The sequence below is a fragment of the Loxodonta africana genome, unplaced genomic scaffold, assembly GCF_030014295.1.
Source record: "Loxodonta africana isolate mLoxAfr1 unplaced genomic scaffold, mLoxAfr1.hap2 scaffold_50, whole genome shotgun sequence".
In the NCBI taxonomy this organism is placed as follows: Eukaryota; Metazoa; Chordata; class Mammalia; order Proboscidea; family Elephantidae; genus Loxodonta; species Loxodonta africana.
The window spans coordinates 1708364-1731719 of record NW_026975218.1 but is presented as its reverse complement, the minus strand read 5'-3'; the positions used below and the strand labels follow the sequence as shown (position 1 = coordinate 1731719).

The 23356-nt window shown below is 40.1% G+C and overlaps 1 long non-coding RNA gene across 2 annotated transcripts in view; it reads left to right on the top strand.

The window, feature by feature from the left end:
• Nucleotides 1-13148: 13148 nt before the first annotated feature.
• The window catches only part of LOC135229751 (uncharacterized), a 28639-nt gene continuing 18431 nt past the window's right edge, over nt 13149-23356 (top strand). For both annotated transcript variants that reach the window (XR_010320439.1, XR_010320440.1), the window contains exon 1: nt 13149-13801. This is a non-coding gene — a long non-coding RNA (uncharacterized LOC135229751). The remainder of the gene's footprint in view (nt 13802-23356) is intronic.

Sequence of the window (23356 nt, the reverse complement as noted above, 5' to 3'; positions counted from 1 at the left end):
CTCGGAGGGCCTGGTGGGCAGAACAGAACCGGCGGTGCGCACACCCTCTCGCGGCCTTGCACCGAATCGCTGAGGTTCAGTGTCAGGTGATTCTAAGCCATGGTTTTGGAACTCAATAGTGAAGCAGAGCAAATAAATGATGCAGTGCCTTGATGGGACCGGTGGAGACAACAAGAAGCAAAGCACAGCTGAAACTTCAAAATTCCACTGAGTGTTAGTAGGATTTGGAGGGAGAAAATAGACGGAGAGTTGAGAGGCCCAGAGATGCAGAAGGGTTAGAGGATTAGGGTTAGGGGTTAGGGTTTGGTGTTAGGGGTTCAGGTTGGGGGGTTAGAGGTTTGGGAGTTAGGTTTAGGGGTATAGGTTTTAGGTGGCTGGGGGTTGGGGTTAGGGCTGGGGTTACTAGGCTAGGGCACAAGTGGTTTAGGGTTATGGTTAGGGTTAGAGTGAGGCTGAGGTTGATTCCCAGTCTTGTGTACCGTCTCTTCCTTCACCAGAGTTACCACATATCTGTCGTTTGGTTGGAAACCCTGATGGCATAGTGGTTAAGACCCACCAGTGCTAACCAAAGGTCTGCAGTTCGAATCCACCAGGCGCTCCTTGGAAACTCTATGGGGCAGTTCTAATCTGTCCTATAGGGTCTCTATGAGCTGGAATCGACTCGACGGCGGTGGGTTTGTTTTTTTTGGTTATTGTTTAGTTAGCTTTTCTCTACCCACTCTCCGTCTGCCTGGTGAACATCAAGGATTGTTTCTGTGTGTAAATGTTTTCATGAGTTTTTATGATAGTGGTCTCTTAGTGTATATGTCGTTTTGTGATTGACTTAGTCAGCATGATGCGCTCCAGATTCATCCATGGTGTGAGATGTTTCGGAGATTCATCATTGGTCTTCATTGTCGTGTAGTGTTCCACTGTGTGTATGTACCGTAGGTTGTTTATCCATTCCTCTGTGGACGAGCACTTAGGTTGTTTCCATCTTTTTGCTACTGTGAATAATGTCGCAGTGAACACGGGTGTGCATATGTCTATTCCTGTGACTGCTCATGGAAACCCTGGTGGCTAGTGGTTAAGTGCTACGGCTGCTAACAAAAAGGGTTAGGGTTGCTAGAGTTCTGGTTGTTAGGGTTTGGGGTTAGGGATTGGGGTTAGGGTTTTGGGGTTAGGGATGTTAGGGTTAGGGTTGTTAGGGTTTGGGTTAGGGTTTTTCGGTTGGGGTTAGGTGTTAGGCTTAGGTTTAGGGTTTGAGGTTAGAGTTTGGATTTACAGGTTAGGTGTTAGGGGTTGCAGTTTGGGGTTTACAGTTTTGGGGGTTTAGGGTTTTGGGGTTTAGTCGGTAGCGTTTGGGTTAGGTTTTAGGGGTCAGGATTTAGGTTTAGGGTTGGGGTTGGTGTTGGGTTTGTTTGGGATATGTGGTTTGGGGTAAGAGGGTGGGTGTTAGCGGTTTGGGGGTTAGAGATTGAGGGAGTTAGAGGGTGAGGGGTTAGAGGGTGAGGGGGTTAGAGGTTGAGAAGATTATAGAGTGAGGGAGTGAGAAGGTGAGGGTGTGAGGGGGTGAAGGTTAGGGTTTAGGGTTAGAGGGTTTAGGCTTAGGGTTCAGAGGTTTAGGGTTGGGGGTTAGGGTTTCAGGGTTCAGAGGTTGGGGTTGGTGTTGTGGTTAGGGTTAGAGAGTTAGGGTTAGAGGGTTAGGGTTGGAGGTTTAGGGTTAGAAGATTAGGGGTATGGTTTAGAGGTTTAGGGTTAGGGGTTAGGGCTAGGGTTTAGGGGTTCAGGTTTAGGGGTGTGGGATGGGTCTGGGGTAAGGTTTTAGGGTTTAGGGTTAGAGGGTTATGTTTAGGGCTTAAGGCTTAGAGTTTAGGGTTTTAGGACTTAGGGTTTAGGGCTTAGGGCTTAGAGCCTAGGGTTTAGGACTTAAGGTTTAGGGTTTAAGGCTTAGAGTGAGGGTTAGGGCTGGGGGCAGGGGTTAGGGTTTAGGGTTTAGTGTTAGGGTATTAGGGTTAGAGGGTTAGATGGTTTAGCGTTTAAGTTTAGGGTTTAGGGGTTGGGGTTAAGGGTGTTAGTGTTTAGAGCTTTGGCATTTAGGGTGTTAGGGTTGAATGTGTTAGGGCTAAGGGTGTTAGGGTTTTGTGTGTTAGGGTTTTAAGTGTTAGGGTTTAGGGTTAAGTGATAGGGTTAGGCTTAGACTCATTCTTAGGTTTAGGGCTAGGGATTTGAGGTTTAGGGTTTGGCGTTGGGTTTGGGGGTTGGGGTTAGGTTTAGGGCTAGGATTAGAGGGCTAGGGTTAGAGGGTTAGAGTTAGAGGGTTAGGGTTTCAGGTTAGCGTTAGAGGGTTAGGGTTCGAGTGTTAGGGTTAGGGTTAGGGTCGTTAAGGTTAGGGTGGTTAGGGGTTAGGTGTTAGGATTTAGGGTTTAGGGTATAGGGGTTAGAGTTTGGGTTAGGGTTAGAGTTTAGGGCCTTGGGGGTCTTAGGGGCTTAGGGTCTTAGGGGCTTTGGGACTTAGGGCTTAGGGGCTAGAGTTAGAGGGCTAAGGCTAGAGGGCCAGGGTTATGGTTTGATTCCTGGTTGGCAATTTTTTTCCTTCAATATTTTGTGTAAGTCATCCCATTGCCTTCTTGCCTCCATGATTTCTGCTGAGTAGTCCAAGTTTATTATTATTTACTCTCCTTTTTTGGTGACTTCTTTTATCCCTAGCCTCTCTTAAAATTCTCTTTATGTTTGATTTTGGCAAGTTTGATTATTATATGTCTCGGTCACTTTCTTTTGAGATCTACCTTATGTGGAATTTGATGAGCATCTTTCATGATATCAGGGAAGTTTTCTGCCAACAAATCTTCAACAGTTCCCTCTGTATTTTCTGTTAGCCCTCCCTGTTCTGGTACTGCAATCACTCATAGTTATTTCTCTTGATAAAGTCCCACATGATTCTTTGGATTTCTTCATTTAAAATTCTTTTATCTGGTTTCTTTTCAAATATATTGGTCCCAAGAGTTTTATCTTCATTCTCAGTAATTCTGCCTTCCAGTTCTTCAATTGTGCTCTTCTTACCTTCTGTCGAGTTTTCTAATTCTGTAATTTTATTGTTAATCTTCTGAATTTCTGATTGCAGTCTCTCTATGGTTTCTTGCAGCTTATTAAATTTTTAATTATGTGCTTGAGTAACCTTTTTAATTTCTTCAGCTGCTTTATCTTTGTGTTCCTTGACTTGTTCTGTATTTTGCCTCATTTCCTTCCTGATATCTTTGAGAGTTCTGTATATTAATCTTTTGTATTCTGTATCCGGTAATTCCAGGATTGCACCTTCATCGAGAAGATTCCTTGAGTCTTAGTTCTGAGAGCTTGTTGAAGCAATCATGGGTCAGCTTTTTTTTTTTATTTTAATAATTTTTATTGTGTTTTAAGTGAAAGTTTACAAATCAAGCCAGTCTCTCACATAAAAACTTATACACAACTTGTTACATATTCCCAATTACTTTCCCCCCAATGGGACAGCCCACTCCCTCCTTCCACTCTTTCTTTCCGTGACTATTTTGCCAGTTTCTAAGCCCCTCTACCCACCCATCTCCCTTCCAGGCAGGAGATGCCAACATAGTCTCAAGTGTCCACCCAAACCAAGTAGCTCACGCCTCACCAGCATCCCTCTCCAATCCATTGTCTAGTCCAACCCATGTCTGATGAACTGGCTTTGGGGATGGTTCCCATAGTGGGTAAACGGAAGGTGTGGGGGCCATGATCACTGGGGTCCTTCCAGTCTCAGTCAGACCATTAAGTCTGGTCTTTTTATGAGAATTTTGGGTCTGCATCCCATTGTTCTGCTCCCTCAAGGGATCTCTGTTATGTTCCCCGTCAGGGCAGTCGTTGGTTGTGGCCCAGCACTGTCTAGTTCTTCTGATCTCAGGATGATGTAGTCTCTAGTTCATGTAGTCCTTTCTGTCTCTTGGGCTCGTTATTATCTTATGTTCTTGGTGTTCTCCATTCTCCCTTGATCGAGGTGGGTTGAGAATCATTGATGCATCTGAGATGGCTGCTTGCTAGATCCCAGATGCCACTTTTCAAAGTGGGATGCAGAATGTTTTCTTAATAGATTTTATTATGCCAGTTGACTTAGATGTCCCCTAAAACAATGGTCCCCAAACCCCTGCCCCTGCTTTGCTGACCTTCGAAGCATTCAGTTTATTCAGGAAACTTCTTTACTTTGGTTTAGTCCAGTTGTGCTGATCTCCACTGTGTTGAGTGTTGTTCTTCCATTCACCGAAAGTAGTTCTTGTCTATCTCTTTAGTAAATACCCCTCTCCTACCCTCCCTCCCTCCCCCCCTCATAACAACAAAGGAATATGTTCTTCTCAGTTTAAACTATTTCTCAAGATCTTATAATAGTGGTCTTATACAATATTTGACCTTTTGCTACTAATTTCACTCAGCATAATGCCTTCCAGGTTTCTCCATGTTATGAAGTGTTTCACAGATTCGTCACTGTTCTTTGTTGATGTGCAGTATTCCATTGTGTGAATATACCATAATTTATTTATCCATTCATCCATTGATGGGCACCTTGGTTGGTTCCATCTTTTTGCTATTGTAAACAGTGCTGCAGTAAACGTGGAAGTGCATATATCTATTTGTGTAAAGGCTCTTATTTCTCTAGGATATATTCCGAGGAGTGGGATTGCTGGGTTGTATGGTAGTTCTATTTCTAGCTTTTTAAGGAAGCACCAAATTGATTTCCAATGTGGTTGTATACCATTTTACATTCCCACCAGCAGAGTATAAGTGTTCCAGTCTCTCCACAGCCTCTCCAACATTTATTTGTTTTGTGTGTTTTGGATTAATGCCAGCCTTGTTGGAGTGAGATGGAATCTCATTGTAGTTTTGATTCGCATTTCTCTAATGGCTAATGATCGAGAGCATTTCCTTATGTATCTGTTAGCTGCCTGAATGTCTTCTTTAGTGAAGTGTCTGTTCATATCCTTTGCCCATTTTTTAATTGGGGTGTTTGTCTTTTTGTGGTTGAGTTTTAGCAGAGTCATGTAGGTTTTAGAGATCAGGCACCGGGTGGAGATGTCTTAGCTGAAAACTTTTTCCCAGTCTGTAGGTGGTCTTTTTACTCTTTTGGTGAAGTCTTTAGATGAGCATAGGTGTTTGATTTTTAGGAGCTCCCAGTTATCTGGTTTCTCTTCGTCATTTTTAGTAATGTTTTGTATTCTGTTTATGCCATGTATTAGGTCTCCTAATGTTGTCCCTATTTTTTCTTCCATGATCTTTATCGTTTTAGATTTTATGTTTAGGTCTTTGATCCATTTGGAGTTAGTTTTTGTGCATGGTGTGTGGTAGGGGTCCTGTTTCATTTTTTGGAGGTGGCTATACAGTTACGCCAGCACCTTTTGTTAAAAAGACTATCTTCTCCCCAGTTAACTGACACTGGGCCTTTGGCAAATATCAGCTGCTCATATGTGGATGGATTTATATCTGGATTCTCAATTCTGTTCCATTGGTCTATGTGTCTGTTGCTGTACCAGTACCAGGCTGTTTTGACTACTGTGACAGTATAATTTGTTCTAATATCAGGCAGAGTGAGTCCTCCCACTTTGTTCTTTTTTAGTAATGCTTTACTTATCCGCAACTTCTTTCCCTTCCATATGAAGTTGGTGATTTGTTTGTCCATCTTTTTAAAAAATGTCATTGGAATTTGGATCGGAAGTGCTTTTGATAGAATGGACAATTTTACAATGTTGTCTTCCTATCCACGAGCAAGATATGTTTTTCCAATTACGTAGGTCCCTTTTGTTCTTTTTGCAGTAGTACCTTGTAGTTTTCTTGGTATAGCACTTTTACATTTTTGGTAAGGTTTATTCCTAAGTATTTTATCTTCTTGGGGGCTGCTGTGAATGGTATTCATTTGATGATTTCCTCTTCAATGTTCTTTTTGTTGATATAGAGGAATCCAACTGATTTTGTGTGTTTGTATTGTAATCTGAAACTTTGCTGAACCCTTCTATTAGTTTTCTTGAGGATTCCTCAGGGTTTTCTGTGTATAAGATAATGTCTTTGGAAATAGAGATAATTTTATTTCTTCCTTACCAATCTGGATGCCCTTTATTTCTTTGTCTAGCCCAGTTGCTCTGGCTAGGACCTCTAGCACAATGCTGAATAAGAGCAGTGATAAAGGGGATCCTTGTCTGTTTCCCGTTCTCAAGGGAAATGCTTTCAGGCTCTCTCCATTTAGGATGATGCTGGGTATTGGCTTTGTATCAATACCCTTTATTATGTTGAGGAATTTTCCTTCTATTCCTATTTCGCTGAGAGTTTTTATCATGAGTGGGTGTTGGACTTTGTCAAATGCCTTTTCTGTATCAATTGATAAAATTATGTGGTTCTTGTCCTTTTTTTATGTGGTGGATTACATTAATTGTTTTTCTAATATTGAACCAACCTTGCATAACTGGTATAAATCCTACTTGGTTATGGTGGATTATTTTTTTGATATGTTGTTGAATTCTACTGGCTCGAATTTTGTTGAGGATTTTTGCATCTATGTTCATGAGGGATATAGGTCTGTAATTTTCTTTTTTTGTGTTGTCTTTTGCTGGTTTTGGTATCAGGGTTATGCTGGCTTCATAGAAGGAGTTAGGTAGTATTCCGTCCTTTTCTATGCTTTGAAATACCTTCAGTAGTAGTGGTAAGTCTTCCCTGAAAGTTTGGTAGAACTTTGCAGTGAAGCCGTCAGGGCCAGGGCTTTTTTTTGTTGGGAGTGTTTTGATTACCTTTTCAATCTCTTTTTTTGTTATGGGTCTATTTAGTTGTTGTACTTCAGTTTGTGTTAGTTTAGGTAGGTAGTGTGTTTCTAGGAATTCATCCATTTTTTCTAGGTTTTCAAATTTGTTAGAATACAATTTTTTGTAGTAATCTGATATGATTGTTTTAATTTCAGTTGGATCTGTTGTGATATGGCCCATCCCATTTCTTATTCGGATTATTGGTTTCTTTTCCTGTATTTCTTTAGTCAGTCTGGCCAATGGTTTATCAATTTTGTTAATTTTTTCAAAGAAGCAGTTTTTGGCCTTGTTAACTCTTTCAATTGTTTTTCTATTCTCTAATTCATTTAATTTTGCTGTAGTTTTTATTTTTTCTTTCTTTTGGTGCCTGACAGTTCCTTTTGTTGCTCTCTTTCTGTTTGTTCAAGTTGTAGGGACAGTTCTTTCATTTTGGCTCTTCTTTAATATGTGTGCCTTTATTGATACAAATTGACCTCTGAGCACTGCTTTCACCATGTCCCAAAGGTTTTCATAGGAAGTGTTTTCAGTCTTGTTGAATTCTGTGAATTTCTTTATTCCCTCCTTAAGGTCTTCCATAACCCAGTCTTTTTTGAGCAGGGTATTGTGCAGTTTCCAAGCATTTGATTTCTTTTCCCTGGTTTTTCTGTTATTGATTTTTACTTTTATGGTCTTTTGTTCAGAGAAGATGTTTTGTAATATTTCAGTGTTTTGGGTTCTGCAAAGGCTTGTTTTATGACCTAATATGTGATCTATTCTAGAGAATGTTTCATGTGCACTAGAAAAGAAATTATAGTTTGCAGCTGTTGGGTGGAGTGTTCTGTATAAGTCTATGAAGTGAAGTTGTTTAATTGTAGCAATTAGATCTTCCATGTCTCTATTGAGCTTCTTACTGCATTTCCTATCCTTCACTGAGAGTGTTGTGTTGAAGTCTCCTGCTATAATTGTGGAGGTGTCTATCTCACTTTTTAATTCTGTTAACATTTGTTTTATGAATGTTGCGGCCCTATCATTGGGTGCATAAATATTTAATACGGTTATATGTACCTGGTAAATTGTCCCTTTAATCTTTATGTAGTGTCCTTCTTTATCCTTTGTGGTGGATTTTATTTTAAAGTCTATTTTGTTCAAAATTAATATTGCCTCTCCTGGTCTTTTTTGATTGTTGTTTGCTTGATATATTTTTATCCATCCTTTCAGTTTTGGTTTATTTGTGTCTCTTAACTCTAAAGCGTGTCTCTTTTAGGAAGCATACAGACTGATCGTGTTTTTTTATCCAGTCTGCAACTTTCTGTCTCTTTATTGGTGAATTTAGTCCATTTACATTAAGTGTAATTATAGATAAGTATGAGTTTAGTGCTGTCATTTTGATGCCTGTTTTTGACAATTTCATTTTGCATTTACTTTTTTGTGCTGAGTTTTTCTTTGTAGAATGTGTGTTCCTCCTTTTTATAGTAGTTGAATTTATTTTGGTGAGTCGTTATGTTTATCTTGGTTTTTATTTTGAAGTATGGAATTGTTAGACCTTGTTGTGGTTACCTTAATATTTACCCTGGTTTGAGTAAGTAAAAACCTAAGTTGTTTCGCCCTGTATCGCCTTGGTTTCCTCTCCATATGTAATTTCTAAGCCTCCTGTATTTAGTCCCTCTTTTTTCACTATCTTAATCTTTTATATAATCACATCAATGATTCCCTCTTTTGAGCATTTTTTTTAATTAATCTTATTTTGTTTTTGTGATTTCCCTATCTGTGTTGATATCAGGATGTTTTGTTCTGTGACCTTGTGTTGTGTTGGTATCTGATATTATTGATTTTCTGACCAAAGAATTTCCTTCAGTAATTCTTGCAGTTTTGGTTTGGTTTTTGCAAATTCTCTAAGCTTGTGTTTATCTGTAAATATCTTAATTTCACCTTCATGTTTTAGAATTTTGCTGGATATATGATTGTTCGCTGACAGTTTTTCCTCTTTCAGTGCTCTATATATGTTATCCCATTGTCTTCTTGCCTGCATGGTTTCTGCCGAGTAGTGCAAACTTATTGATTCTCCTTTGTAGGTAACTTTTCATTTATCCTCGGGTGCTTTTGAAATTTCTCTTTATCTTTGGTTTTGGCAGGTTTGATAATATGTCTTGGTGATTTTCTTTTGGGATCTATTTTGTATGAGGTTCGATGAGCATCTTGGGTAGATATCTTTTCATCTTTCACAATGCCAGGGAATTTTTCTCCCATCAGATCTTCCACTGTTCTCTCTGTATTTTCTGTTATCCCTCCCTGTTCTGGAACTCCAATCACACGCAAATTATTCTTGATAGAGTCCCCCATGATTCTTAGGGTTTCTTCATAGTTTTAAATTCTATTTGATTTTTCTTCAACTATATTTGTGTCAATTGCCTTATCCTCCAGCTCCCCCACTCTGCGTTCCAGTTCCTCTATTCTGCTCCTCTGACTTCCTATTGAGTTGTCTGATTCTGTGACTTTATTGTAATCTTTTGGATTTCTGAATGCTGTCTCTCTATGGATTCTTACAGCTTATTAATTTTTTCACTATGTTGTTGAATAATCTTTTGGATATCTTCAACTACTTTATCCGCGTATTCCTTGGTGTTTTCTGTAGATTGCCTTATTTCATTTGTGAGGTCATTCCTGATGTCTTGAAGCATTCTGTATACAATTTGTTTATATTCTACATTTGGCAATTCTAGGAATGTATCTACATCTGGGAATGATTTTGATTCTTTGATTTGGGGGTTTGTAGAAGCAATAATGGTCTGCTTCTTCATGTGATTTGATGTTGACTGCTGTCTCTGAGCCATCTATAAGATATTGTAATATTTTCTTTTATATTTGCTCACTGAGTCTTATCTTCTTATTTTGTTTTGTTACAATACACCCAGACGGGCTACTAGATTGTGGTATCGTGATTGATGTAGCTTTTGAATCACTTACGTCCTGTTACCAGCTTGCCTGAGCTGTTACCAGGTATATAAGTGTATGAGTCCATTCACTATTCTTGAATAGAATCAGCTCAGGTGTCGTGATAGCTGGTCACCTAGTGTGTGGTGTAGGCTCTCACCTATTATCTTAGAGGAGTAGTGGTGATGGTTTATGCACCAGTTTCTATGAGTGGCATGGGGTCACATTTCGAGGAGGGCAGGATGCTGACAGCCTTCCTTCAAGTGTCAGTGAGGTAGGTGTGGCTCTATTCTCTAGAGCACTCTGGTGGGTGGGCTTTGCAGCTGTATCTTAGGCACCCAATGCTTGGGTAGGCGTCACTATTCTCAGACCCCTCTAGCAGGTGGCTAGGTCGTGTGGGTGGAGTTTCAGCCCTCAGTTCGCTGGTGTGGATCAGCGAGGGCTCTGTTTAATAGGTAGAGAGGTATCTGACCTCCAAAACTTGCCTTTCCACTGCTGAGCTAAAACAATTATGGTCAGATCTCTATCAGAATTGCCTTTACATTGTAATAGCCACCTAGTTACCTGTAGGGTGAAAGCCAAAGACTATGGGTCTGTTAATACCTGGATGGAGCTGATTCTGTACTGTTATTTCAGTTTAGGGAAGTCAGGGAAGGATTTTTTCTTTGATTGTTAAATGCTGCTTTTCTCAGGCCAGGAGAATGGGTTAGAAAAGAAAGAAGAAAAAAAATCCAGCAGTGCACGTCACTCTCTGGCACAGAGAATTCCAATGTTAATGAAGCTGGCTGGGGCAATGAGGGGTGGAATCAGATATATAGAAGAGAGTAGCCTGGCAAAATATAGAAAGTTACTTATGTTGTTTGGTGAGGACTGTTTTTTCTGAGATTCCAGAGCATTGTGTCGCTCGTGTGTGCTGGCTGGATCCCTGCTGAGACTGTCCCAGAGGGTTAGGGCTGCATCCATGCTCACACCATCTCAGGAAGCCACAATCGGCTCCCCCACACTTAGTCCAAAGCCCAGCACCAGGGTTTCCTTTCTGGGATGCTGCACTCCAGGCTCCAAAACCAGTCGCTGCTTCCCTATAGTTTTTCGTTTCCCTGTCAGCTGCGTCTGTTTGGAGCCTGCGTGTGCTGCCTGGGTCCCCTCTGAGGTTGGTCCTGAGGGTTAGGCCTATATCTCTTCTTCCCTGTCTCAGTAAGCCACAATCAGCCCCACCACTCTGACATGAGGAAACCGCGAGGGCTCAAGGCTGCGGCGTGGGACACTGGCTCTGGAAGCGGTCCCTGCTGCAGCGTGGCTTTTCACTCCCCCGTCACTCAGGTCAGCTCCTTAGTTCTGTGTTTGATGGTCAGGGTTTGTAGATTGCCCTTTATGTAATCAGTTCACTTGTTTTTTCGAGTCTTTGTTTCAAGAGGGATAAGCGGAATCTTCTACCTAGTCAGCCATCTTGGTCCTGCCCCCGTGTCTGCCTCTTTATGTGATTTGATGTTGACTGTTGTCTCTGAGCAATCTATAAGTTATTGTACTAGTTTATTTTATGCTTGCTTTTTATATCCTAGCTTCTTGCTTTGTTTAGTTTTGGTATACCCAAATAAGCTGCTTGAGTGGGCTAGGTTGATTATTTTCACCTTTGAAGCTCTAATGTACTATCACCAGATGGCTAGCACTGTTACCAGGTATATGAGCCTAGGAGTTCATTTAGTTTTCTTGTATGGATTCAACTCAGGTGCCCAGGTAGTTGGTCATAAAGTGTAAGGTACAGGCTCTGTCCTGCAGTCTTAGAGGGGCAGGGGTTATTGGTGTAGGCAGAAGTATCTGGCTGCAGTAGGGGGTCAGACTCTGATCAAGGCAGGGGTCTGACAGCTGTCCTCTGAGAGTCTGTGAGGAAAGCGCATCCCTGTTCTGTAGAGCACACGGGTGGGTTCTGCAGAAGGGCGATGGGTACCCAATGCTTTTGGTTGTAAGTTCTGGGCGGTACTACTTATCCTTGGAACCCTGTCACAGGTGGCTAGGTATTGTGGGTGGGGCCACCAGTCCTTAGGCCCCTGATGTGGGGAGGTGAAGACCCTGTTTAATAGGCAAAGCAGTGTCAAACATCAAACACCCATCTTTCCACCGTCCAGCTGAAACAGTTGCAGTCTGGCAACAAGGGCCTATTCTCCTGAAATGGGCCCACACAGGTCCATGCTGGGGTGAAAGGTATTCAAAGCCCATGGACTGTTTGTTCCTGAACAAGAGCTGCTTCTGTCCTGAGCTCCCCAGCTTAATTGAGCTGGCAGATTATCTTTCCCCCAGTTGTGAACTTATACCTTCTTCAAGGATGGAAAAATGGCTCAGAGCGCTACCAGGGCCTATCTCAGGCCCAGGGAAGTTGACAGCCACTGAAGCCAGCTTGGGGGCTGGGGGCGTGGTAAAATAAACACAAGTAATTAGCTTTCGCTGAGAGTGCCGTTCTTCTCTTGTTCTGGAGGTGTGAGTAGTCTGTGCAACTTGCTGTCTTTCCCTGAGCTAAGCGCCTCTGGAAGGCCACTGCCAGCCCCACTGCAGTCGCTCCAGGGAACGGTGCCTGAGGGTTCCTGGCTATTCATGTTCAGTAACTCCTCTCCGCTTCTGAATAGTCTCTCCCTCCCTCCGCTGCCTAGTCCGTTTTCTAACTTTACCTTTGATGTTCAGGGCTCCTAGCTTGTCATAAATATAATCGCTTCACTTGTTTTTTCTGGTCTTTTTTGTAAGAGGGATCACTGGTGGCGTCTCAATACTCAAAACTTCATCATTTCTTCCTTTCACTTTAGCTACTCGACATTCAAGAGCAACGTTCAGAGTCACTTCCGACATCCGTTTTGGTCTTTTCTTTCTTTCCTGTCTTTTAAAGGATCTCTTGCTTTCTTCATGTGTGATGTCCTTGATGTCATTCCACAACTCGTCTGGTCTTCAGTCATTAGTGTTCAACACGTAAAATGTGTTCTTGAGGTGGTCTCTAAATACAGGTGAGATATACTCAAGGTCATATTTTGGCCCCTTTTGACTTATTCTAATTTTCTTCAGTTTCAACTTGAACTCCCATGTGAGCAATTGACAGTCTGTTTCACAATCGATCCCTGGCCTTGTTCTGACTGATGATATGAGTTTTCCCATCTTCTCTTTCCACAGATGTAGTCAGTTTGATTCCTGTGTATTCCATCTGGTAAAGTCCACGTGTATAGCTGCCGTTTATGTTGGTGAAAAAAAATATTTGCAGTGGATGAGTCACTGGTCTTGCAAAATTCTTTCATGAGATTTCTGGCGTCATTTATTTCAGCGATGCTGTATTTTCCAACTACTTTTCCTTCTTTGTTTCCAACTTTAACATTCTAATGACCAGTAATTATCAATGCATCTTGATTGCATGTTTGATCAATTTCAGGCTGCAGAAGTTGTTTAAAATCTTCAATTTCTTTGTCTTTGGCATTAGTGGTTGGTGCATAAATTTGAATAGTCATATAAACTGGTCTTCCTTGTAAGTGTATGGATTTTAGCCTATCAGTGACAACATTGTACTTCAGGCTAGATCTTGAAATGTTCTCTTTGATGATATGTAACGTCATTCTTTTGACTCTGGTGGAATATCCATGTTTGTAAGACTGCTCACAGACTGTTTGACCAGAGAGTTTTCTGGTACTGCAACATCTACCACTAATCTCTGTGATCCCTGTGAATTGGCAAAATAAGAATAGTGCTATAGATTTCTTCCAAATACAGAAAACATAAGTATGAAAATGTTCTTGCTGTTGATTATATTCTTTACCAATCTGTTTGTATGGGATTTTTGGTACTTCACTTGAAAAATGAGTCCAAGGTACTGTGATGTGATTGTTTACTTTGTGTGGCCTTTCTAGCCATGGTCTTATAACATCCACCCTGGTGCTTGGGCAGGACTGTGTGATAGGGTAATTGTGGCTCACCAAGGGGATTGTTTATTTTCCCTTCAAAGAGAACCAGTTCCAGAGCAAAGAGGAGGATTCAACTCCCATCAAGGAAGAACAGCCAAGAGCCGAGCGTATATTATGGACCTGAGATCCCTGCACTGAGAAGCTCCTAGAAGCAGGAGACTGAGATAGAGAGAGGAAGCTGTAACCCTGAAGATGGTAAGATGCCATGGCAGGAGAGACCGAGCAACAGGGACCTGGCTATAGGAGATGATGGCCCATGGAGAAGGAAAGCTGAGTGCCTTTGGAGAGAGACCGGCCCAAGGCCAGGCAGAGGCACGCCTATGAGCACAGGAGGGAAGAGGCTGTCCTGATAGAAGAACTGTATTCTGAGTGTCGTTGAGCCTGAGTTATAACTGTTACTTCCCTAATAAACTCCATAATCGTGAATATGGACTATGAGTTCTGTGTGGCCATTGCAATGAGTTATTGAACCCGGCAGAGAAGTAGGGAGTGCTGTGTGAGGGACAGTTGGTGTCAGAGTTAGTGAAGATGGTGGAGAGAGGATAGTTTTTCACCAATGCCTTCAATGCAGCTTCGATTTCTTCCTTTTATACCATCAGTTCTTGATCTTATGCTACCTCTTGAAATGGTTGAAAATTATCCAGTTCTACTGCAGTGGCTGTATTAATATCAGACAAATTATACTTCAGAAAAAGGAGTATTATTGGGAATAAGTAGGGACATAACATAATAAAGGTTCAATTCTCCAAAAAGATAAAACACTCCTAAATGTGTACGTGTCTAACAACAGCGCTCCAAAATACAAAAACTAATAAATCTGAAAGGGGAAATGGACAAATACGCATTTATAACTGGTATCAGTACTTTTCTATCAATAATTAATAGAGCCCTGCTAGTTGAAGTCCAAAGCATCTGTATGAACCACTCATGGATGTCTATGTGTGTGTATGTGTGTATGTATGTATATAGTATAAAGAGAAGTAACACAGAAATAAACATAGATACATGTTGTAGTCCTTGGGAGGTACAAACGGTTAATGCATTCAGCTGCTAACCAAAATGTTGGAGGTTTGAGTCCACCCAGAGGCACTTTGGAAGAAAGGCTTGGTGATCTACTTTTGAAAAATTAGCCATTGAACTGACACACTTGTGTGTCAGTACTACTCTGACACACATGAGGGGAGGGGTCACCATGAGTCAGATCAGCTTGATAGCAATCGAATGATTTTTTTATGCATTCTGCCAATGTTTGTCTTTTAATTGGTATCTTAGGCTGGGTTCTCTAGAGAAACAAAACCAGTGAGGTGTATATATATATATTTATATATAAATAGCTTTATATCAAGAAAATGGCTCACGAGGCTGTAGAGGCTGGTAAGTCTCAAGTCCATGGGTCAGGCTTGTGGCTTCTCCTGACTCACATAGATGCAGGGACTGCAGAACTCAAGATCTGCAGGTCATACAACAGGTCTGTGGCTCACAGGCTGCAAAGGCTGACAGATCTCAAGATCGGCAGGTAAGCTGGCAGGCCGCAGCTCACAGACTGCGGAGGCTGGTGAATCCCAAAATTGGAAGGTAAGCTGAGAGTTCAAGTCCCAAAAACTTGAGATCAGATGAAGAGGAGCCAGCTGCAGGATTCAGAGTTAGCAAAAGCTCAAGAGCCTTGCCAGAAAGTCCACCTATATTGGATGCATTCCACACCCCCGAGGAAACTCCCTTAGATCTGATTGGCTACTCACAGCAGATCCCATCATGGAGGTAATCACATTATATCACATCTCATCATGGAAATGATTGCATCGTTATACGACTGCTAAACTACATCATAACTGCCAAAGCACTGAGAATCATGGTCCAACAAAGTTGACACACAACTTTAATGATCCCAATTGTGAATTTAATCTATTTAAATTCAAAGCGATTAATGATAAGGAAGGACTTATGTCTTCTACTTTGTAGTAGGTCATATACATATTTTGTTTCTCATTTTCTTCACTACCGTCCACTTTTGTGTTTGACTGATTTTTTTCAAGTGTACAATTTTGATCCTCTCCTTATTTCCTTTCCTTATGTTTTTTAACTTCTTAGTGGTGACCATGAGGATTACAATTAATATCTTATGTTCATAACAATCTTCTTTTAGTTAATACAAATTTAGCTTCAACAGTATACAACATTCTGCTTTTATTCAGCTCAGTTACCTCCCCTACTTACGTTGCTGTTACAAAAATTGCATCTTTATACATTGTGTGTGCATTAAGAGAGATGTGTAAGTATTTTTATGCATTTGTGCTTTAAATCATATATGAAAAAAAGAGAGGCGTGATATAAAAATATTACCGACTTTGTTTTATCTAAGTAGTTACCTTTACGGAGTCTTCGTTTCTTTTTATGGCTTCAAGTTACTGTCTAGTGTCCTTCCGTGCCAGCCAGGATGATTCCCTGTAGCATTTCTCATAAGGCAGTTCTGCTGCTAACATACTCCCTCAGGTTTTGTGTATCTGGGCATGTCTTAATTTCACCTTCATTTTTTAAAGATAGTTTTGCTAGATATTGACATCTTGGTTCATAGTTTTGTTTCTGTATTTTTTTTCCAGTACCTTAAATACATCATTCGACTATTTTCTTGTCTCAATGGTTTCTGATGAAAAATCAACAGTTAAACTTGTTGAGACTCTCTTGTACATTAGGGGTCACTTATCTGTTGCTGCTTTCAAGTTTCTGTCTTCGTCTTTTGACATTTTGATTATGTCTGTCTGTGGATATCTATGTATTTACTGTCCTTTGAGTTTATTGAGCTTCTTGGATATCTAGATGACATTTGGGAAACTTCCAGTCATTACGTTTTTAAATATTCTTTCTGTCCTTTCATCTTTCTTTCCTTTCTGGGACTCCCTTAATGAGTATATTGGTATGCTTGATGTTGTCCCGCAGGTCCCTTAGGCTCTATTCATTTTCTTCATTCTTTTTCCTTTATGCTCCTCAGTTAGAACAATTTCAGTTGTGCTTTTTCAAGTTTACATTTTCCTGCTTTCTTGCTCAAATCTGCTGTTGAGCTCCTCTAATGAAATTTTTTTTTTTTAAATTTTTATTAAGCTTCAAGTGAACATTTACCATTTCAATCAGTCTGTCACATGTAGGTTTACATACATCTTACTCCCTTCTCCCACTTGCTCTCCCCCTATTGAGTCAGCCCTTACAGTCTCTCGTTTCGTGCCAATTTTACCTTCTTCCCTCTCTCTCTATCTTCCCATCCCCCCTCCAGTCAAGAGTTGCCAACACACTCTCCTGTGTCCACCTGATTTAATTAGCTCACTCTTCATCAGTATCTCTCTCCCCCCCACTGACCAGTCCTTTTCATGCCTGATGATTTGTCTTCGGGGATGGTTCCTGTCCTGTGCCATCAGAAGTTCTGGGGAGCATTGTCTCTGGGATTCCTCTAGTCGCAATCATACCATTAGGTGTGGTCTTTTAATGAGAATTTGGGGTTTGCATCCCATTGGTCTCCTGCTCCCTCAGGAGTTGTCTGTTGTGTTCCCTGACAGGGCAGACATCGATTGTGGCCGGGCACCAACTAGTTCTTCTGGTCTCAGGATATTGTTGGTCTCTGGTTCAAGTGGCCCTTTCTGTCTCTTGGGTTCTTAGTTGTCGTGTGACCTTGGTGTTCTTCCTTTGCCTTTGCTCCCGGTGGGTTGAGACCAATTAATGTATTTTAGATGGCTGCTTGTTGGCATTTAGGACCCCAGGTGCCACAATTCAAAGTGGGATGCAGAGTGTTTTCATAATAGAATTGTTTTGCCCATTGATTTAGAAGTCCTCTCAAACCAAGTTCCCCAGACCCCAGCCCCTGCTTCGCTATCCTTTGAAGCTTTCATTTTCTCTCGAAAACCTCTTTACTTTTAATCCTGTCCAATTAGGCTGACCTTCCATGTTTTGAGTGTTGTCTTTCCCTTCACCCAAAGCAGTTCCCATCTACAGATTGATCAATAAAAAGCCCTCTCCCTCCCTCCCTCCCTCCCCCCTTTGTAACCACAAAAGTATGTGTTCTTTTCCGTTTTTTCTATTTCTCAAGATCTTATAATAGTGGTCTTATACAATATTTGTCCTTTTGCAACTGACTCATTTTGCTCAGCATAATGCCTTCCAGATTCCTCCATGTTATGAAGTGTTTCAGAGATTCGTCACTGTTCTTTATCGATGCGTAGTATTCCATTGTGTGAATATACCACAATTTATTTACCCATTCGTCTGTTGATGGACATCTTGTTTGCTTCCAGCTTTTTGCTATTGTAAACAGAGCTGCAATAAACATGGGTGTGCATATATCTGTTTGTGTGAAGGGTCTTGTATTTTTAGGGTATATTCCGAGGAGTGGGATTTCTGGGTTGTATGGTAGTTCTATTTCTAACTGTTTAAGATAACGCCAGATGGATTTCCAAAGTGGTTGTACCATTTTACAACCCCACCAGCAGTGTATGAGAGTTCCAGTCTCTCCGCAGCCTCTCCAACATTTATTATTTTGTGTTTTTTGAATTAATGCCAGTCTAGTTGGTGTCAGATGGAATCTCATCGTAGTTTTAATTTGCATTTCTCTAATGACTAATGATCGAGAGCATTTTCTCATGTATCTGTTGGCTGCCTGAATCTCTAATGAAATTTTTATTTCAGCTATTCAACTTTTCAGCTCTATAATTTCTATGTGGTTCTTTTGTATAATATTTCTTTATTAATGTTTTCTACTTCTTCATACATTTCTTCTCTTGGTTTCCTTTTTTTGTGTGTGTGTCTATGGTTTGTTTAGCTCTTTGAGGAAATTTAAGACAATTGGTTTAAAATCTTTGTCTAGTAATCCCAATATCTGTGTTTCCTTAGGGATGCTTTCTGTTCATTTCTCTTCTTTCTTTCTTCTTAACAAATGAACCATCCTTTTCTTTTTTCTTTTTATGACTTAGAATAGTGTGTTGCAAACTGGATATCTTAAATATTATAATGTAACTCTGGAAATCAGATTCCCTCCTGTCATTAGGGTTTGCTTTTTTTTTTTTTTTTTAATTGTTGAGGGCCAGTCATCCATTTGCTTAGTGATGTTTCCAAACTATTTCTGCAAAGATTGTATGTCTTCTCATGTGTGGACACTGAAGTTCTGTTCTGTTATCTCAGCAGTCAGTTCATGACATGACAGTGCTTTCTTTAAATGCTTGTAGCCAAAAAGAAAAAGTAACATTATCCCAGTCTTTGCAGATTGGCTCTGAACTGGCACGTTCTTTCAATGCTAAGCAAGAGTGCCTAAAACTCTGCCCTAGCCTTCACTTCCTGCCCCCATGGAGCCCAAAGATCAACCAGAGGTGCAAGCCTAAAGCTTTGTCAGGATCTTTATGAGCATGTCTTCATCCTTAGGCAAGAACATTGCACTTCAGATTCCTCAGTATATATGGTAGCCCTTCAAAGCCCTTAAACCACCAACCATTGTCCTCTCAGCCCTTTTTCCAAGCTTTTGGATGTCTCTGCTGTTTTCTCTGTCCTTCATCCTTTGACCCTGGAGGTAGGACCAATTCTTTTTAGCTTCGTACTTCTGAGTTTCCATCACATCATACATTTTTTCTTGTGTGCTGTTGAGTCAATTCTGACTCATAGTGAATATAGGATGGAGTAGAACTTCTCCAAAGGTTTCTAAGGCTGTAATCTTTATGGAAGGGAACGGTCATATCTTTCTCCTGTGGAGTAGTTGGTGGATCAAATCAAAAGGTTTAACAGCTGAGTGCTTAACCACTGCACTACTGGGGCTCCTTTTGACATCATGCATCATAATAGATTTTTAACACACCCCTCAGAAACATAGAAGTCCATAAATTATCAAGGATACAGAAGATTTAACATGTAAAAAAAATACCAAATTGATATATGTGTATGTGTGTGTATTATCTAACCAGGAAAGAATATACATTCATCTCATGCACATACATAGCGTGTATAAAAATTAACTGTATACTGTGTTATAAAGCAAGTCTCAACAAATTTCAAGAGTCTGCAATAACATAGAGGATACTATGTAAGTACACCATAATTAAAAAAAAAAACCATCTTAGAAAATGAAAATACAAAATCTCCATTTTTTTTTTATGTTAGTACATCATAATTAAAAAAAAAAACCATCTTAGAAAATGAAAATACAAAATCTCCATGTGCTTGGATATTTTAAAATACTATGAGTCAAAAAAGACATCATAATGAAAATTAGAATACATTTTGAAGTGAACAATTATGAACATAGTGCATATAAAAATTTGTGCAGTACAGACAATATAATATAGGAAACTTATAGCCTTAAAAATATAATTGGAAAGAACAAATCTTGAAAAATAAGTGAGTTAAACATCCGTTCAAAATGTTGGGAAAAAACCAGAAACAAACATTCATAGGAATTTTTGTTTCTATTAATGATTGAATACATGCAACAGACGATCAACAAAGACTAAAGTTGATTCTTAGAAAATGCTAGTAAAATTGACAAACTTTAGGCAAGATTGATCAAGTGAAAAAGAATAAAGATATAAAAAACGAATATCAGGAATTAGAAAGAAAATGACTACAGATCTTGCAGAACATAAAGATAATGTGAGAATGTTATGAACCGTATTAGCCAATAAATTTGCAAATTTAGGTAAAGTAGGCAAACGTATCATACCATGTAAGTTAATAACAACGATTCAAGAAGAAACAGGAAGCAAAAGTAATTCCACGACTGTTAATACAATTGAATTAGAGCTCAAACTATTCTCAAAAAGAAAACTTCATATCAGATGGCTTTTCCTGCAAATTCTGCCAAATATTCAAGAAATATTTCACAAATTCTTCAATATAAAAGGAAATATATACCCAAACTCATTTTATAAAGCTTGTAGAATGAATATTGATACCAAAACCTGACAAGAGCAGCACAAGATGGGAAAATTACAGGCCAATGTCACTGATGAACATAGATGCAAAATATAAAAATAAATATGCAAAACAAACCCAGCAATACTCTAAAGAAGAATATATTATGACCAAGTTGGGTCTATCCCAAGAATTCAAGGTTAGTTTAACATTCGAAAATGAATCAGTATAATTTGCCATATGTACAGGTAAAATAAATGTGATTACATTAATAGGTGTAATAAAATAAGTATTTGATAACCTTCAGCATCCACTCATGTTTTTTAGAAGAACATCTAGCATGCCATGAGACCAGAAGAACCAGAAGGTTCCCGGCTGCTGTCGCTGAACATTTTGATCAAAGAGTCCATAGAAAAGCCCTGATCAAAAGGGGGAAAATGCAGAACAGAATTTCAAATGAACCCTAGACTTTTTGGAGCCACTGAGGGTGAATGAACTCCTGAAACTATTGCCGTGAGATAATCTTTAAACATTACACCAAAAGCATTCCCTTGAATCATCTTAAAACCGAAGTATGAAAAAGAAAAAACCAAACTGTTGCTGTTGATTCCAACTCAGAGACTCTGTAAGACAGAATAGCACTGCCCCATAGAGTTTCCAAGGTGCAGGTGGTGGATTCAAACTGCTCTTCTTTTGCTTGGCTACCGTATCACTTAACCACTGTGCCATGAGGGCTCCAGAACATTAGCTTACTTAACTAATAAAAATGGTCTACCTTGAGCATATGCTCTTTTAAGAACTGTCTACATGGCATCAGATTGACAACAGCTACTGAAAAGATTAGATAGGAACCTTAAGGAGCAGTGGGTTTATGTTAATGACAGAGGAACAACTCGGAAAAGGAGGGTAAGAATGGTTGCACAACTTCAAGAATGTAGCCAGTGTTATTAAATTGTACAGGTAGAAACTGTTGAGTTGGTGTATGTTTTGCTGCATATATTCTCAACCAGAAAAAATACAGGTAATAATTAACAAAAAATGTCAAGGAGAGCTAAATATTTTGAAAATAAGACAGAGTTGCATGTGAGGGAATGAGTGGGGTGAGCTGTTTTAGATTAATAGTAAAGGCTTATGGGAGCAGGATATTTGAGGAGATAACTGACCTATATCAAAGGAGAGAATAGCTGTATGAAGTTCTGAAGGGAGGGATATTGCCAATAAAGGAAAGAGTTGTTTCTGAGGCCCTTAAATAACCAAGTGTTTTGGCACGTTTGAGGAAGCTCAGGAAATAAGTCATGGCTAGTGTGGAGTGAACCGAGGGAAGACTGTTAGGAAATGATGTTAGTATGGTGAGCAAGTCCCACATCATGAAAGACCATGGGAAGGATTTGGGAATTTTTCCTAATTGCCATGAGAAGCCACTGAAATGATGCTGTTATGTAGATTATAAGAGGGAAGATCGGTGCATGGAGTCCAGTTTTAACCAAGAGATGATGGTGGATGTAAGGTGGAGGTAGTGAGAAGTGGATAGAGTCAGGATTTATGTTAAGGTAGTGCCAAGAGTCCAGAATATGTCAATGGATTGGATGCAAGATTTGAATAAAGGAGAGAAATCAAGGATGATTTCTAGGTTTTTGTCCTGAACAACCCAGAGGATAGTGAGAACATTTGCTGAGATAAGGAAGACTGGGAGGTAGATAAGACACTTGGACGAAGAATTTTATTTGAACCACATTAAGTTTGAGATGCCTAGTAGACATTCAAGGGGAGATGTGAGGTCAGCCATTGGTGAAGGAACAGGGCAGAGTATGTAAATGAGGGTATCCTAGGGCTCAGGTGGAATTGACTGCCATGAATTGGCTCAGATAACCTAGACAGTGAGAAGTGATGAGTGATGTCACTTAAACAGGGCATGGAAATCAGTGAAAAAGATGTGGGAGTGGCAGGGAAGCTAAGGTAGAGAAGTTTCTCTCTCCCTAAACCTGATTAGCTGGATTTGAAGACATCATAAGTTCCTGTATGAGAAATATCCAGCAAATTACCAGTTGATTTAATAAATTGATAACAAAGTCTACCTTTCAGCCAAAGATTGAAAAGCAAACAAACCAATTGCCATCCAGTGAATTCTAACTCTTAGCAACCCTATAGGACTGAGTAGAAGTACCCCATAGGGTTTCTAAGGAGCAGCTGGTGAATTCAAACAGCAGACCTTTTGGTTAGCAGCTGAGCTCTTACCCACTGCACCACCAGGACTCAGACCAAGAATAACACATGTGAGGAACTTACTCCTTAGTTCAATCAAGTATGTAGAAATTGAAATTTGTAATTTTGGAGATTCCCCTCTTTTTTTTTCGAAATGGGGGGCATTGAGATGGAGGATTTTCCTATGCCCACCATCCTAAGGGATTTAATTAACCCATAGTTGAGACATTGTAAACATCTGAAGAAATTATTACCTTTGAGAAATTTGAGGGTGAGTAGGCATATCACCTGGCACCTCTTAAACTCCTTTTAAAAACCTGACTTGAAGACTCACCTGCCTTTTTGAATAAGTGCCAGCTTGAATAGGCAGGGTTCAGGGAATTGCCAACCAAAGGTATGGTTTCTCCAGAGGCCTCCAAGGGGTGTAAAAGAAGAGCGGAGCCAGACCCCGTGCTTGGGACACACCCTTGGTATGAAATATTTGAGTGTGTGTGTGGTGAGGGAGCACTGGGTGTGGGAGAGTGGGGTGGGTGGGTAATAGGGAAATGCCTGGTTTTTTTTAAGAAACAGTTTTTTACTTTTTTTTTTTTTTTGATTACAACGAACAGTTCAGTGGAGACACATTCCTTATCTGCAGGGGCTAGTGGAAGTGCTGACAGCTGAGAATGTAGC